Source organism: Cyanistes caeruleus, chromosome 2 (genome assembly GCF_971803275.1).
Source record: "Cyanistes caeruleus chromosome 2, bCyaCae1.hap1.1, whole genome shotgun sequence".
Classification (NCBI taxonomy): Eukaryota; Metazoa; Chordata; class Aves; order Passeriformes; family Paridae; genus Cyanistes; species Cyanistes caeruleus.
Window position 1 is genome coordinate 28,102,757 of NC_141702.1, and position 12,519 is coordinate 28,115,275.

The window sequence follows — 12,519 nt, forward strand, 5'->3', positions numbered from 1 at the left end:
TTCAAAATCCACACTTTGAAACACTCCATTCCTCCTAATATACTCTGTCATGAATTAAAGGAGTTTTTTTCAGAACACTACTGTCTATCTCCATAGCTTTAACAGAAAAATTTTCAGCATATTAAAGCATCTCCTTATTTCCTCTTCCCCATTAAAACTTAATTCTTTTCTTTACTGTTTTTGATAGTTTCTGGTGTCTCTTTACGTGTTAATTGTTCCCTCTCTCTTTTTCTCTCTCTGGAAAAAAGGATTAATCTGCAAGTCTCATCTGGGTAATAAAAAGGTTAAAATCTTGCCCAGGCTTTGTAGATGGTTCTGTGATCTCTGCCGAACAGGAGCTGGAGCTGTCTGCGAAGGAAGATTCTTCATGGCTGCTCTGGAGAGTGTGGTCACTGTCTCAGCACGCAGCAGGTCAAGAGTTTTTTTTCCCTTTCTTTACTTGGCAGTCTCTGGTGAATTCAGTCACAGCAAAAAAACTGCAGCCGAGCCAGGGACCGGCCTGGCCCGGCCAGAGCCCGGGGCAAGCCCCACAGGCCCCATCTCCCGGCTGGGAGCCGCTGGGCCCAGCCCAGCCCCTGCCTGGGCCGCATGGCCTGGGCAGGGAACGGGAACCCAGCTAAAGCTCAGTTACCTTTCACAGCCAGGAAACAAAGAGACAAAGAAATTCCCAGGCTTACGTCTTAAGGTGGTGTTCACAGGTTGATCTCACTTTTCAGTGGTCAAAACTGCTGTCAATTCTTAGAAATGGCCAGCTGTTGGCCAGAAGAGAAACTTCCATCAGCCTCCAGCAGTTTTAATTTCTTTAGTTGTTTCTCTTTGTTTTCTTAAATGCCAATCTATCACCGTGACTCAGAGAGTAACAGCCTTTTCTGTTAAATTCAAAGGCTCTAGTTTCACTTCCTGCATAAGATCCAGCTAGGATCAATGTTGCATCCATGGAAGTACCTCAGAATTAGCATACTACTCAATACTGAAAGACTTTACAGCTAAAAAACATTGGTAAATGACAAAATAAAATATTCATAATCAGATGACATCTTGATTTCAGTGGGACAACTCACATCAAATAGATCTTGTAAGTGTTTAGGATCAGCCCCAGGCTCTGTTTCTAAATTTTTGTAAGGCGTAATCAGTGTTTCACTCACAGAAACATTAAGAGGTTTTTCAACCGCTGTAATGTGTGCAGTAGCATACATTATTTTTTAATCTTGTTTCTAAGAATTATATTAAAAAAATAAGGAAAGGTTGAAAAGCTAAAGTTTAAATAAACATTGAACAGATTGCTCAAGGTGGTTATGGGATCTCCCTAACTGAAGGATATTAAGAGTAGAAAACACAAACAATTTTACTTTGGGGTAAGATAGATTACTTAATTTCTTGAGGTCCTTTCAAGAGAAAATCATGATGATTGTGATATGTCTATGCGGAAAAGCAAACTACTTCTTCCTTCCCTGATGGTGCTACAAACCTTCAGTCTGCAGGTTGTTGAGGAGAGCAACATCTCTTGGTCATCAAATTGTCATAAAAACAATTAACTCTCAGCTGGTATTCAATTGCAGGCTGCTTCTTCTCTACAGCAGGAAAGAAACAAAATATTAACTGAAATTCGGAATGAAAACCTATTACCTAGCCCAGTCCTGAGCTCTGGACACATCCTTGGTCTTCAAAAAAATTTTCATGTTGCAATCTATCACCTAATAAGAGTATAAGGGGACTGGGGGTATGCTATATAATGGTTCTATAAGGCCTTGTAAAGGATCAGAGTAGGTATTTCATTACATCTGAAATCATATTTATGGAGATGGATGATTAGGAATTAGGATATGTACAGAATGTGTCAAATATGGTTATTATAAGGTGAAATGGCTTCTAAAATTGATTGGGCCATGACCAAATAGCATAGGTCCAAAATGGTTAAGGAAATAAGCAGAGAAATTGAAGAAGCTTTGGCAGACATTTTTATGTACTTCTGTTCTTCAAAATAGATCAAGTGAAATCTGAGATGACTGGAGAGCAGCCAGCATAATGCCATTATTTTAAAATGGCTTAAGGAGAGACAAGGGAGGCAAAGACTTACTAATTCATTGGAATTCTCAGAGGATATGATTGTCAGCCTAGACAAAGGAGATATGCACATCACATGAAATTTCAGCAAGCATTCAGCAAAATTCTGCATTGTAGGAAGTCTCAGTTGTAAAGTCAAGAAACTAATTAAGAGCAGCCATATTAAGTTGAATGGAGTAAATCAGCTATAATAAATGCATGCTGAAAATCGAAAATAAAGCTAATGGGAACATTTTTGATCAAGTCAGTTGCTTAAAAAACAAATGTATAATTGAGAAGTGACACAACTAGACTGCTAACTGCACTCCTCTTTCCAAAGAGTCTTTCCAAAGGAGGGGTCTTGCTTGAGATCAGCTTAATGGAGATACTTTGAAGTCTGACATGTTTGTAATACTATTGTACTACCCTTTACAGTCAGAGCTTCCTCCAACATACTGCCCCTCTTCACTTTAACACAGGTGAATTTTCATGTTCATGAAAACATTTTCCTATCATCCTCTGAGTAGAATCAATCTTTATATGCACTACAGGAAACTGCAGCATAAGGTTCCCACAATGTCCTGTGAGATGGAGGGGAAAAAAACATCAGTTCTGTGTCTATACCATTCAGTACATGACAATTTTATTGATATTACTAACAATGGAGTGATTTTATATGTGAGGGCTGTGCCGCAGGCTGAGATCACAAGTGTAACAAATAAGTATATTCCATTGAATTGTTATGCAGTTACAACCTTTGGTAGCAAGTCAAGATAGATTTTCCTTTGTAGGAAAGCAAGAACTGGCTCTGATCGTGATTAGCAATTCCTTGAGCCATCCAGTCCTACAATTGTTTCTTATGTTTCTATATTGCTTTTAAAGATGGAAGAGATGAAGAAAAAAACTGCAGTGATATATCAAAAGTATTTATATGATATATCAAAATTATTTATACCTTGAGTTGGCATCACCAGTCTTCCCTAGAAAATATACTACCAACAAAGCTAGGAATTTTTTATTTATTCAATGTTTTCCATAAAAATAATGAAGGATTGTATAAAATATTCCTTATCAGTTTTGATATTAACCTGGGAATCAGTTGGGGATATTTTTTGAGGTTAATACAGTCCAAAAAGAGAAAGACATTTTTCTAAAAAAATTAAGAGTTTTTTTTCAAGTTTTGTTTTAATGAGCAAGTGGAGGATAACCTCAGCAGTGTCTTCTTTCCCACAGATTCTATTTTTTTTTTCAAGTTATTTTAAATATTTTAGTTGAGTTTGTGTTTTAAGATGGCTTTATTCTGGAAACATCCTTCTTGAGGATGTGAGGAAACTATTTAGAGAATAGTTAGTGCAGGTCTTCTTAAACAGGCAACAGATTATACCATAACTTTGAATGTATTAGTCACCAGTTTCATGATTTTTTAACATTGTCCTTATATCAGAAACTCTAAAAAGAGTATATAATATATATTAATTCCCTTTCTGATGATAATTTATATGTTTTTCCATGCAGTTTGAAGAAATAGTATTAGTGGCACCAGATTTTCACATCTGCAGAGATCATGGAGTCAAAGAATTATTTGGCTTGAAAGGGACCTTGAAGATCAGACGATGTCCTCAAATTGCACCAGGTGAGGTTTAGATTAGTTATTAGGAAAAAAAAGTGTTCAAAAAGTGTGTGACTGTGGCACTTGGAGATGCAGTTTAGTGTTCAACACAGTGATGCTAGGCTAATAGTTGGACACGATGAGGTCTTAGAGGTCTTTTTCAACCTTAACAATTGTATGATTCTATGTTGTAGTTCCAACCTCCCTGCCATCACCAGTGACATGTTTCATTAGATCTGGTTGCTCAAAGCCCCATTCAACCTGACCTTGATATCTTTCGCTACTCTGGGCAACCTGTATCAGTGCCTCATCAACTTCACAGTAAAGAATATCTTCCTAGTATATTTAATAATTCAATTATTCATTTTAATATTCCTTTTACATCCAAATAAATGAAATCTCTGTACTAAAATTTTGTCAAAGGTCTATGTTGTGGACCTTAAAAACTGAGTTCTCAGCTTTTGAAACTGACTGTTAAGCTCCTGAAACCAACTGTTTATAATATATAGCACTAGTAATATTTGAATCAATAAATTAAATTTTAAAAAATACACATGTAAACTGGATACAATCATTAATCTACATGCAAAATAAATATATTGACCAAAACTTCTAAACTGGGTTGAATCAGTTCCTTTTGGGGCTTTGCATGTGCTATACACATGCAAGCATAGTTCTATGGTACTTAAAAATCTCCTTCACAAAATCGGCCTATCTCCTACATTTTTAAGTATTCTGTCCCTCAGAAATGTTTGTTCTGTTACCTATCTCTAACCATCAAGATATTGTGTTGTCTGGGGTGTAGTCGGCAGGCTGCTGGCTGAAGGGGCTGCAGAGGGGGTCTCTGGGGAGAGGCCAGGGCTGTCCTGTGCTGGACACAAATGGTTCAAGCCAGATCCAACCCACCCACTGCAGGGCACAGCTGACCTGGGGACACCTCAGGGAAAATGTGTTCAAGAAAGGGTTTAAAACACTGAACCTGCAGCCTGTAGGGAAGTCCATGGTGAAGCAGATATCCATACACATGGATATCCATACACATGCACCCTACACCAGAGAAATTAGATACACCTGAAAGGCTGTGGACAACAGAGAGCAAAGGTTTAGTGGGTAAGACTTGAGGATGAAGTGGCAGAGAGGAGTTGTTACTGACAGCTGGTTAGATGTCAGTTAGGGTGGGATGGAAGTAGTGAAGTTAAGAATGAATAGATTCTTTGTTTGTTGTTATCCAAATCTAATTTAAGTGACAACAAACTAAATTAAATCTCCCAAATCTCACACTACTTTGTCCATGGCATTAATCAGTGAGCGATCTCCCAGTCCTTATCCCAAGCTTTTGAATATTATCTTCTCCCCAGTACTCTTTAAGACAGTAGCTGGATGTAGATTTGGCAGCCAGGGTTTGTCAGGGTTGGCCCATGACATACCTATGTAGCTTTTAACTGGATCTTCCTTTACTGAGAGAAGCAACTCTAACTACATGAATAAGCAGAAGAAATGACTCTGAAACATTTCTGTCTCTTTTCATTGTCTCTAGATGGAGCTAAGATTAAACAATCAATTTATCAAGTCGTAGGCTAGGTGAGATGAATTCTGTTGTGGTTGGCAAAACAAAAGTTAGAAAGGAAACACTTTAGAAATTACTAAAATTAAAAAGTGTTTCAGATTTACCTGATTAGATATGGTATTATTTTCCTATATCTGGCAAACATCATCAGATTAAGTTAATTAAGAAAAGTGTGATAGGTATTTCGTTGAGGAGTGTTAAAATAAACCATCAGATAATAAACTATCAGATTAGACATCTTCAGTCAGGGAACATATGCAACATACAAGACTTCTGTGAACCTTGATCATCACCTAAAAGGTAACAGGCAGCAAGGAACTGCTTTGAAATAAGAGCAGCTTCTGCTGTTTCCAATGGAGATATGTCAAACACTGGAATTCATGTGGCAGTAAAACAGAAGATTCAGTTTAAAATAGAAAATGCAAATGCACATCTATTTCAGTCTGTCTTTGTCATTAGCTTCTCTTACTAAACACGGGTATTTTAGGGTATTTTAGGAGTCTCGTGTCATTACCCATGTAGTGATTTATGTATTGTCCATCAGTGTTCCAACAGCCAAATCTAGATGAGAAAAACCATAAAGAAAGTTATGTTATTTTACTTTTTTCCCCATCATTCATTGAAAAGTTCTTCTCAGGGGATCATAGAAAGGTAATACTTTCTGACCTACAGTTATGATATCTACCTGCTTCCTTCTAATTAACAGACATGGCTCTGTCTTTTGCACCTAGTATTCCCCTGAAGATCAATTCTCCAGGCATGAACTTTACTAATAGAAAATCCTAACTCAGGAGGATTACAATACAAAAATAAATAGAGTGGAAAAACTGGAGATGACTTTGCAAAGAAGCCTGTGTTTCCACAGTGTACTTCATCATATACCCACAGCTTCTAAAGTCTTACTATTAAAAAACCCATTTCTATTAAAAGGATGTATTTGAGGTATTTAGCCCCAAAGAGCTAGAATAACAGCAACTTCCTTCTCAGTTTTTCTTCACTGTACTAATAATATTTGTTTAAAACTCATTCATAAACATGAACTGTGCATATACAATACAGAAAAAAAACCAAAAAAACCAAAACAAATCCAGCAAAGGAAACCTTTTCAGTCATATATATATAGTAAATCATTAATTCCCAAATTAAAGTCTTTCATTGCTTGATGCTTGAAAATGTGTCTGAATTTTATGCACATGTACTCTACAGAATTATTGCCCTTGGGAAAACTCTATTGAATTTTAATTTTGTTAAGATATTGAAAGTTAAAATTAAAGTAATGCCCTAATGATATCGTCTTTATTCAAATGGAAGTAGTGGACTGAAAAAAGGAATTAGAAGAAAGTAAATGCCACAGGACTTCAGGTATTCCTTTTTGTTTTGCTTTCAGCTGGGAAAGAAATATAGATAAATGGTTGTGTTATTGAAATGCTTAAGAAGAACCAGTAAGAGGACTAATTATAATATAAAACAAACATTGCAAATATTTAATAACTTATAAATTACATTGAGACATATTATAAATAAAACCATTTTTAAGCATTGTTTTCAGCAATTCAACATGCTGCAATAATTTTTTTTGTTTGTTTGTTTTGTTTTGCTTATTATGCTTATTCTTAATGCATAGTAATCTTAGATTTTAAAGGATTCAACCTAGATTCAAGGTTGGTGGGTTTTTTTTCCCTTTCCTTTTTCAAATAGAATTTGAAAGCTACACCTCAAGGTTATTTCTCACTTAGCTTTTTCCTAATATGAAAATAGGAAGAATTTTAATGTTCCCATTTATTTTCTTTGGAGAACATTGATGAATACACTAGCACAGAATTGCCAAAAATCCTCCAGTAGAACAATTAGAAAGACTCCTGAATAATGATAAGCTTTTAACAGCACCTCTTCTAGCCCCTTTTCAGTCTTAAAGTACAGACCTCTTGTAGCCTCACTGTGTCCCTGAATGTTTTCAGCTGGAGTTTTAGCTTCATGGGTTTTTCAATGGCAGGTATAAGGATCATTCTATAAAAAAGTAAAACGTCCATGTGCACCATAAAGAAATTCTGTATCCTATTAACCTCCATGAACTGTTAGAACACCCTGTGAGGCAATTAGGATATCTAGGTAAATCAGCAGCCAGCTGAACATTATATTTTTGGGAATGTTTTTTTATCCAGGAATTATAGAAAAAGAAATTGATCTAATCCTTGTTTCAGGAGGCAACTAAAGACCTATGGCACTCACATTGAAAACAAAACTCAAGAAAGCCTATAAGATGTTTGATGAACAATTGAATACTTTTACTAATCTGTGTCCAGTGAAGAAGTGAACCAATTCCTCCTTTATTTGTACACTTAATACTTAGAGTTTCAAAAAAATTTTGAAAGCTCTGAAAGTTTGCCTCAAAAGACTGCCCTAAAGGAGGACCATGTAACAACACAAAGAAAGTAATTTATGTATAGAATCCATTGTTTCATTTGTTCAAAATGTCTAGTAAGACTGGTGATGTCCTATGTTAAAAGTACATTGATATTCCTAATATTCTTGCAAAATAAGAACTTCCTACATAGCTATAAGGTACAAAAAACAAACAACTCCCCAAAAACCCAAACAGTCATAGGTATTTCTAGCCCATATATAGCTGACTTAATTTTGTTTCAGGCCTTGCTTAGTCCCTAAAAACTGAGTTTTAGACAGCTAAAAGTTTATGCAGTCATTTCACTGCATACTAAGGTATGCAGTGTAAGGTATACAAACATACTAAGGTCTGATTTCTTTCTGAAACCTATTTTCTTCTTATTTCTTCTATTGTTTCCATCATCACCCCTCCTATGAACTTTCATAAATCTTATCTTCAGAATACCTTGGAAGTCTGCTTAAGTAACCCTGAACACCATGCACAGGGCCAGCTCATCATCTCAATGTAAAGCTGAATATCCCACAGAGAGTGTTTTACATGTCAGATGTGAATGACAGAGGAAGCTGCAGATAGAGCTGTTGTCTGTTTCAAGCCTTTCCACTCTTGCTCCAGTAGAGCAGTTCAAATGTTTGGCTCATCATCTCTTAGTCACACTTGGCTTCTCCAAACTACATCGGCCTCTTCAAAACGTTCACACACCTTGAAAGAAGACTCATTCTTTATTGAAACAAACAACAAATAAAGGTATTGGCATGCAAGTAATCAAATTGAAAGATTAAGAGTTCAGTCATCCAGCAGCTTGAATCTAAAGATTACTTGCAGTGGTTTTCCTTATACATAATTTATGTCATGCATATCTTCTTAGATAAAATTTTTGCCACAAATTTTCATCTTTTTCATCTGTCTTCCACTATCTTTCTGCAGTTAATATGTAGGAAACTTCTTACCCTTATCATTATTAAAAATTCTGCTTGCAAGCACCTGGTTGGTTGAATGGATGAGGTGTTAAAGGGATTCACTGTATTTGTCAATCATGTCCATAACATCATATAGACTTCATATTTCACAGACTGCTACAGAACAACATTTAATTCTTTCCTTTTCCTTTTTTTTTAACCTTGACAAAAATTTAAAAGCAGGTTTCTTGACTTCCAAGCACAAGTTTCTGTAACATGGACATCATATTAATATATCTCTTTACAATACACCTATCCTACATTAGGAACATTTTTTGTAACTACATCAAAGTGAATATTTAACTAATATTGTTGTGCTTTTCTATTTTGTGAGCACAGCTATCCAACAACATTCTAAAGCCAAATAAGCTTTATCAAGTAAAAACATTCATGCTCACTTAAGATCAACAATACAGGAGGAGATGAATGATCTATCTAGCAAATAGAAAAAGAAAAAGGAATGCTGCCATGGTCACTTAGGAGAAATGGGCAGACACACCAAGGGTGGCACAGCACTGAGCAGGCTGCCCAGGGAGGTTGTGGAGTCTCCCTCTCTGGACATATTCAAAATCCACCTGTATGCATTCCTGTGTCACCTGCTCTAGGTGACCCTGCCTTGGCAGGGGTGTTGGACCAGATGATCTCCAGAGATCCCTTCCAACCCTAACAAATCACAACCTCTGATTTGGTGATTCAGTCAAGAGTTTAATGTGGCACAAGACTGGAAATATTAGAAGGGGGAAAGTCCAGAGATTAGCAGAGGAATTATTAGGTGAATAGAAAGCTTGCAACAGAGAGGATGCAAATAGAAAAAACTAAAGCAGAAAATATCAGACTGGCTACCAACAAACCAAAGATAACCTCAGAGATCACTGTTATTTAATAATTACATTAGTGATATTGGCATGGATATTAGAAACATAATAAGTTTGACAAAGACACTGTGTTGGAGACATCATCAAGCAATGCTTAGAAATGATATAGAAAAAAGCTGATGACCTTGAGAATCATGGTAACAGAAATTAAATTAAATATGGGTAGTAGAAATATAAAGTCACACACTTTGCGATTAACATACAAAACTTTTTTCAGTAGAATTGTCAACTGAAAATTGAAAAGGAAGAGGACAAGAGTTTTAATATGAGATGTGTAGAGCTGCCAGCATTTTTTAATCTGTGGAAAAGAAATACAAGTGTAAGGTGAATCAGCTGATAAATTTTTCAGTGTAATTAAGGAAATATTGCTTCTATCAAGTATATTCATCAGGATGCAGTTTTGGTAGACCAGGTTTGAGAAAGAAGAAGTCAAAAGGAAACAAACAGAGAAAAGAGATAATGTAATGAGGAGAACACAGGTAGACGACCAGAATGGCACAGGTTTTTACCGAATCTCTAAATTGAATTCCAGTCAAACCAGGTGTATTAAATAAGCTTCAATTGAAAGAGCTTTTTAGAATGCATTCTGTAAATACCTCCAAGTTTTCACTTAGAAAAGCACATTTTTAATTTACTTCATTTTGCTTTACATTTACTATGAAAAGAAAGCTAGAGAGGTATGTCAATAAGATAGGTAATGAGTTTATGAGTTTATGAGCAGAGCCATAAAGATCTGTTGGGGAAAACTCATCTTAAGTCAGTTTATAGTGCTAAAATTATTCCTCTGCTAAAATTATTCAAAATGCTAAGCAATGCATTATTAACTGTATTCTGCTGGGTGCTACATAAAAACATTCTTCTAGTAGAAATATTGTTACCCACAACACACCAGTCTATAAATTGCAACCAGCTTTGTGAAAGGTTATATGATTTGGGAAACATGAATCCATGTAGCAATAAGTGAGTTATCATTTTCTTTTTTCTGGGTTTGCTAAAAAATTACTGCATTAAAAATAAAGGTGGAAATAAATTGAGTTATGATGGCATAATCTGATGGGATCATCAAGGCACCAAAAAAACCCCAAAAAACTTATGGGAAGAGAACCCAAAGCCAGAATCCAGTATTTTGTTAAATCTTCCAAATGTTAGAGAAAGTCAGGTAGTCTGTGTAGGTTTTATTGGAAAGCCAGATAGATTGAAGTGATAGTCTCCTGATTGAAAGTATGGAGCACATCTAGCTGGTTTAAGTGCTATTTTATCTCCTTAGATCCTTAAAACAAGGGAAAACTGTTGAGGGAATAAAGTATCCCAGTGGGAAATTTATTTTCTATTTAGTTTCATTCTGTCAAAATACCTCTATATCAGCTTCCAGAATCAGGACCTTTGATCTATCCTTCTGGTCTAAACAGAAAGAGAGTATTGAGCAAAGGTTTCAAGGTAAAAATGAATGTATACTAAAGGAAATAGGCTAGAACTGGGGGAAAAAAAAAAAAAAAAAAAAAAAAAAAAAAAAAAGGAATGATACACTTGTCTTGATGTCCCCAAGCAGATATGTTACCAAGGAGATTTTTTAACATACATAAAAAAAAGAAAAAAAAGGAAAAAAGAAAAAAGAACAGAAAGAGGAAGAATGTGCACAAGATTCTATTGATTTGACCCTTTGTTTTATGTCTTCTCAAACTTTGAGTTATATAATAGACATAGATTTGTTTTGAAAACACCCATACATATTTTTTAATGTATAATTTTATTAATGTATAAAGCAGATGACGAGAACAGTTCTTTAACCAATAAATAAGAGGTGGCCATGAGGGAGATCAGTATAAGGTAAAATCTGGGACACAGAACCTCCTCTGCCAGGGACTTCTAAGACTGGGCTTGACTTGCTTCAGAAGTGGAAGAACAGAAAAGGAAAAATAAGCATGTTAGCTAATTTGTTTTTTTAACAGTGTTACTGCCCAAGATGAAATCATACCCAGTGGTTAAGATTCTGCACTTACATATACACATGTATTTTAAATATGTTCATCTGATTGAAAGTACATGGTTCACCTCTGTAATAGTCAGGATAGTCTCCTTTCTGTACACATAGTGATATTTCTACTTGAAAGCAGAGACCTAAATTGTATTAATCCAATCATAAAATCAGTTATTTTTCACTTGACTACAAAAAGACTATAGAGTGCTGAACTCCAATATATGTTACTTATCTTTAGTCATATCAGTCCCACTGCTGTGGACCTTTGTGATCAACTACTGAAAAGTTCAATTCAAACCTTTATTCAATCATGTTTCTCAGTTAACACTGTGAAGAGTTTTGCTCTTAAATCTAAGAATCCCCATCTCAGCCTTTTATATAAAACAGTATAATTAATATTTTATTTAGTAATTCAGGTGTGGCAATTAAAAAAAATAACTAGTCATATTTTTAATGTCTGCCAATACTGGAATGGATTTAGCAATGCAATGGTTATAACCTTGGAATAAGCATATGCCTGCTGTTCCACTTAGAATATTTGTATGAATATAAATAGAAGCAGTAACAAAGCTTACGCATTTTTATATGTTGGTGGTTTGTGTATTTAAAACTCTACAGAAAGTTGAAAAATATTTCTATGCATTCTTCATTTTTCCCATTATTTCAGTATGATACACACTAGCTTTTCTTATAGTACCACTTACTTTAAACAGCTCATGATATTGTTTTTCATCCTTTTCTTTTTCACCTGAAACACTGTTGGTGCCAGTATTGCTTCAAGCTCTTTAAAAGTAATGGTTAAGGGCCAGAAGTGCAAAGACAAGGACAGAACACCGTTGCTTCAGGGCTCTATTCAATTCTCTTTAATCAGGCAGAGTTGCCATTGAAATCAGTGACAGCTCTGCTTGAATAAGAAGGGCTGGATAGGGATTTCAGTACTATGAGCATGTAACTTAACAATCTGCCCTACATGGCAGGAAAGGACTAGCAAAGGAAGAACCAACAGTTTCTCCCAGTTAAAAAAACACTCTTTATATTCCATTTCTGTGGGATCGAAACAAAGCTGTAAATTTTTTTGAGAAACATT

The 12,519-nt window shown here is 35.4% G+C and overlaps 1 long non-coding RNA gene across 1 annotated transcript in view; it reads left to right on the forward strand.

The window, feature by feature from the left end:
* The first annotated feature begins 305 nt into the window (after positions 1–305).
* LOC147654692 (uncharacterized) overlaps positions 306–12,519 on the forward strand; it is a 72,685-nt gene continuing 60,471 nt past the window's right edge. Inside the window, exons 1-2 of the long non-coding RNA XR_015282910.1 lie at positions 306–411; positions 3,559–3,676. This is a non-coding gene — a long non-coding RNA (uncharacterized LOC147654692). The remainder of the gene's footprint in view (positions 412–3,558; positions 3,677–12,519) is intronic.